This window comes from Apteryx rowi, unplaced genomic scaffold (assembly GCF_003343035.1).
Source record: "Apteryx rowi isolate R43461 unplaced genomic scaffold, aptRow1 scaffold_45, whole genome shotgun sequence".
In the NCBI taxonomy this organism is placed as follows: domain Eukaryota; kingdom Metazoa; phylum Chordata; class Aves; order Apterygiformes; family Apterygidae; genus Apteryx; species Apteryx rowi.
Window position 1 is genome coordinate 3,855,357 of NW_020450705.1, and position 5,192 is coordinate 3,860,548.

Sequence of the window (5,192 nt, forward strand, 5' to 3'; positions counted from 1 at the left end):
CGGGGCAGTCCCGGCTTCAGCGAAGTGGCACTTTTGCCGAGCTGGGATGAGGTGAATCAGCCATCCCGGGGTGACGGTGACCCGTCCCTGGCCCTTCCCACCCTCTTGACTTCAGTTCAGTGCGGGTGCCCGTCTCCCGGGACTGGGTCTCGGGGATACGCGGGGCATCTCGTCTCCCCAGGAGCGCGCGGGCCRTTTTCCATCGCCACTGAGCAGCCTTCCCGCATCTCCTTCCCCTGGACACATCACAGATCCTTATTCCAAATCCTTTCCAGGCAGAGATCCCCAAGGCATAGAGCAAGAACCTGCCAGGCAGAGGTGAGGAAGAGGAGGGGGGAATGCTACCAGACCGCACCATACCACGCCACTTTCATCTTCTGCCTACGGAGCATTTAAGGTGAGTGGCGAGGGCAGACGCCCCGGGACCTGGGGCCTCCCTCCAAACAAGAGCCAGGCTGGAGGAAGAGCAGGAGCTGGGAGGAGGTGGCTGCAGCACAGGGAGGACGTGTCCCATCACGGAGCATGGAGAGCAAGCCAAGGCAAGCAGGCAGCAGAAGCAGCGTCCTCGGTTGCCTCCGTGCAGCCCAGCAGCAGGGGAGAGGGGAGCTCGTGCAAGCGGTGCACAGCCCTGACGCTTAGTGAGATGCAACCAGCGCCTTAAAGCCACTACAAACCCGGGAGCTGCACCAGCTGGCCCGGCTGGCAGCCACGCTGCCCGGGATGAAGGCACTCGCCCAGCTTCTGCTGAAACTGGCCTGCAGCTAAAGCAACAGTAGGAGGCCAAGCTCTTTTCTTGCCTTTTCTTTGATCAACCATGAGAGAGTTGCTATCAAAACAGGATGGGACTTCTGAATGAGTATTCCCTGGCAGCGACCCGGCGCTGTTCAGAGCCATTGTCTCGCCGCCCCGGATCCCTGCCTCGGCCTGAGCCGGGGGAGGAGCTGAAGCCCCAGGTCTGATTTGATCCGCACGAAAACGTGTTCTCCTTCCACGGCCAGGGCCTCATTTGGCACCTCCACAAGCAGTGGGTGCAGCTGGAGAAACGGAGGCGAGGAATGAGCTCATGCGGGCTGGCCTCTGCCTGCGGAGCAGCCCCGCGGAGGCCGAGCYGGCGCTGGTTCCCACAGTGCTGCTCCCGTCGCTGGCAAGGCGCTTTCGCGCCGGTGCTCCCTGATAAAGCGGGAGGAGCAGCCCGCGCCTCCCGGCTATCGACCTGCCAGCCCGGCTCTGTCTTATCACTGGTCTTATTGACAGCTCTGGGGTCCCGCGGCGTGGGCATCCTTCACGTTGGCGAGGGCTGTCTACAAGGACCATGGTCGCCTCTTAGCAGCACTCTCAAAAGGGGGGATTTCATGGGTCTTGAAACTCCAGTTATTTTCCATGACTCAAGAATGCAGTAGGATTTATTGGAGGCCTTTGGCTTCCAGAGCCTGCAGCTCATTTTGTTCACACCTCTGTCGTTCATGCATGCACACGCTGCACGTGCAGACTCACCTTCTGAAGCGCTACGACTGTGTAGCAACACGCAGCCAACAGGCCAGGGCAAAGAGTAAGAAAACAGCTTTTAAAATCGTACTGGTTTRGTAGAGGTTGATATGAAAAACATTGCCCAGGCAGAGGGCTGCACTGACCCCGTTTGGTGCTCTGCGCAGCTTMAAGGAAGGTGCTTTGGGCAGCCGGCGGAGAAGCTGCCGTGGCTCGGCTCGGCTCGGCTCAACTCGGCTCAGCTCRGCTCGGCTCGCGGAGGGCCAGGCTCGCCAGCRGCTCGAGCCCGGGGTCCCGGGTTCTCCCCACCCCCCTCCATCTGCCGCTCCATTCATCCCCAGAGCACAAGGAAGCAGGCAAATCTCTTGCTATAAACCAGATTTGCCTTTGTAAGCTTTGAAATAAACCCAAGGATTAAAGTCTAAGGACTTCTTTTTTTTTTTTTTTTTAGTCAGCAACACACATGAAAGAAACGCGGGTCCATGTGAAGCACAGAGCGCGATACAGGGCGGGCGGAGGTTATTTATACCGCGGCAGCAGCCAGAGGCCCCCAAAGAAGCTGCATAAGCGCACGCAGCGAGAGCCCGTCCACGCAGAGCTTTATTACTTTGAACACACCTGTACTGTCAGCCACCAAAGACACTCGGAGCACGTGGGCACAACCATAATTGCCATGAAATTAAGAAGCAAACAAAACTATCCTGGCACAAGACACCTTTATACAAATACACCTGTAAAAGCCAAAGCAAAAATAAATTCTCAAGACTGCTACTTTAGTAAAGCATTGGAGAGCCTGCGCAGAGTTTGCAGCCCAACTGGACAAGCTCAGAGCAGGGAAAAGGAGTCGTTTCCCCCATCTGACAGAAGGATCACATTGAAAAGTACTGGGATGGTACCATCCAGTTCTGAGTCACTGTGCAGTAATCGTAGCAAGAGGTCTTCTGTCCTCCAGTCGGCCAAGAATAGCATTAATAGCAAGTGCAGGTTTATTTGCAACTAGGGCTAACTGTTCTTAAGTGCTGTTGATGATCTAACCTCGGCGAGCAGGTTCCCCTGCCCCCCCCTGCTCAGCAAGCAGATGAAATAAGTGGTGGCACCATTCTCCAAATTCAGATCCTCCATTTATTCTTAATCATCGTCACTGTTCCTGCAAGCTGCCCTGGCGCAGCTGAGGGCCTTTGTCTTGCATGTGTTCGTCTCTAGCGCAGGCCCTCGTCTCCAAAATCAGGTTCTCTTCGTTAAGCCCTTCCAATAAGAGATTTCCTGTGGAGCTCAAGGACCTCTAAGCAGGGTATGTGTCCATAACTTCTGGCCCTGTTAAACAAGGCTGCAGTCTTAGAGACGGGGCATAAGACTTAATACATGCTTTCTAATTGCTTTGAGGAGTTACAGAGTAAACAAACAATTATAAAATAAAATTCATTTTAAAAAGAGAAATTAGAGCTGTTTTTAATGCTGTTCTGGCTAGATTAGTTTCCACCCTGTGTTTACCTGAAAATGGCTGAGAGCATTTAAATTTCAATTGAAATAAAAAAAAAATACATATAAACCTCTCCATAGCGATTGGCCAGACGAGGTTCGTAACTGGTTTGACAGGAATTAAAAGTTCAGATGGGTTTTCAAACGTTCTGGCCCTGTTTGTCCAAAACAAGTTGAGCTGGAAGTTTTACAATAAAAAGGTAATGTGGCTTTCAACGAAGGGTTAAAGCTCCGCATGGACAGACCAAAACACTCACASGGACTCAGGCTTTTCAAGAGTCAGCAGCTCACAGCTTTTTTATGCACACCTAAAAGGCAACCGTTCCCACACTACACTTTCTTTGGGTATGTTTGGGGGGGGGGAAGCACCTTTTTTAATACGCTGGGCTGTCGTTCACGACACATTAGACACAAAAACCACTTCACAGGCCGTCGCTTGAATAGAGTCAGCTGCCAGTCAAATAGCCAGGGTGTGATTCCACACCCCCTGTTATCAGCAGAGAAATAGTTACACACAGAGAATTAACATTCAAATCCTCCTGATTAGACGTGTCCCACAGACGGCTAAATGAGCTGTCACTTCTCCAGGGTGGGCCCCTCCCCATTAGCCCAGCATTTGAGAAGGATTTTAAGGTTATYGATTTAGATCTGGGAAGCCAAGGGCTGCTTTTCCTTTACATTAAGGGGAAAAAAAAAAAAAGAGACAGAAGAGAAGAAGTCTCTGGGAAGAGTTTTGAGCTTCAATAGAGTGTATTAGCCCGGTTCGGGTCTCGTTATCTGGCTCCGTCGGAGGAGGCACAGGCGGTGYGGTTCCCCTGCCAGCAGCCGCCTGGTTGCTAGCACCAGTTAAGCACAATCAGTGGGAATTTAAGGGGCAAAAAAGCCCAGGGATAAGCAGGGCTAGTACGTTTAATCACAGCTGTAATTGGTAACCTGGGCCTGACCCCAGAAACAGGCCTAGCAGGCAGAGTAAACAATAAAGCAAGAGTCTTAAGCCCAGCCTACACTTAGAGCTAATAAGTCCTTTCAAAACCCACAGTTGTGAAATAGGACTGTGACTGAAGCGTGTGAAATGCAGCAGAGAGGGAGGGGAAGAAAAGGACACGGCGAGAAAACAAAGCCTTTTTAACCTGTTCGCTGCCTAGGTTAGACCTCGGTTTGCAGCACGCGCCTCCTCCCGCAGGCAGAGCAAGTCCTCAGCACCCTCCAGCCGGGCCAGAGCCCTCCGAGCGTCTCATCCTGCCGGCCCGCGCTGCGCTGGGCTTCGCTGAGCACCCTGCCCCATCTCGGGGCGCTGGGCGGGCTGTGGTCAGCGCGGGCCCTTGTTCGGRCTGTCCGCCTTGCCCGTGACCTGGCTCCCCGCACCCGCACTGAGCACCGCTCGTGGGCAGCGTGGGCCGGACGTGTCCGGGCGCACGCGGGGCACATCCGAGCAGCGTCGCTCGCAGACCGCCCGGGCCCCTGCGACTCTCCCCTCTCCCCCGTCCGCAGAGACCCGTGCGGACTTGTGTGCGGACTGAGAGGCAGCTGCGTTTCGCAACGGCATCTGAGCACGGTGGCTTCTGTAGCACAAACCCAGGGCTTCGGTGACCGGTGGCACCACGCCGAGGAGAAGCTTTTCCCCGAACAGCCTCCCTCTGATCCACTTTGCCTATTGCACACCATGTTTCCTCATAGAAAACAGCCCGTCTGACCCACTACAAATGTCTTGTCTGTTCAAAAATATTTCAGGCAACAAACATTGCTGCACTCAAGGGAGCCGCAAGCAGAAGGAATTGCTTTTTCTTTGCATTTCTTAGGACTTTGGGCCTAGTTTTCCGATGGCACTGAGCACTCGCTGGCTCCAGGTGCCTTCAGTTTACTCAGGGGGTTTTTCCTTGGCCTCACTAGCTTCTGGCTCGCCCCRTGTTGACAATGTCTCGTGTAAGATGACATTTGTTCAAAGCACAACGTTATCAGCTGGAGAACAAGCCTCAGCCCCACTAGTTCCTCCTGAAGCTGCCCTGTCAAGGAAGGTGTGCAGATGACCTCACGCTGATTTCAGAGATGGTTTCCTGTTCTTTGCATTCGGTTATTGTTTTTTTCCACATCCCCTTACAGGATGCGACTGCCTCCGCCTACCTCTGTTCTTGTTACACAAAACTTGAAAAGGTAGAGAGGGAACAAGAGAAAAGGTCCAGGCAGAGCCCTAAGTGGTTTGGGGATGGAAGTGTCCGCACAGGCAGCTC

The 5,192-nt window shown here is 53.7% G+C and overlaps 1 long non-coding RNA gene across 2 annotated transcripts in view; it reads left to right on the forward strand.

Annotated features, from left to right (window-relative positions):
* The window catches only part of LOC112971607, a 4,410-nt gene extending 1,488 nt beyond the window's left edge, over window positions 1–2,922 (forward strand). Inside the window, exons 1-3 of one of the 2 annotated variants that reach the window (XR_003255415.1) lie at window positions 1–51; window positions 276–397; window positions 1,937–2,922. This is a non-coding gene — a long non-coding RNA (uncharacterized LOC112971607). The remainder of the gene's footprint in view (window positions 52–275; window positions 398–1,936) is intronic. The other variant, XR_003255416.1, reaches the window with a different exon arrangement.
* The last annotated feature ends 2,270 nt before the right edge of the window (window positions 2,923–5,192 follow it).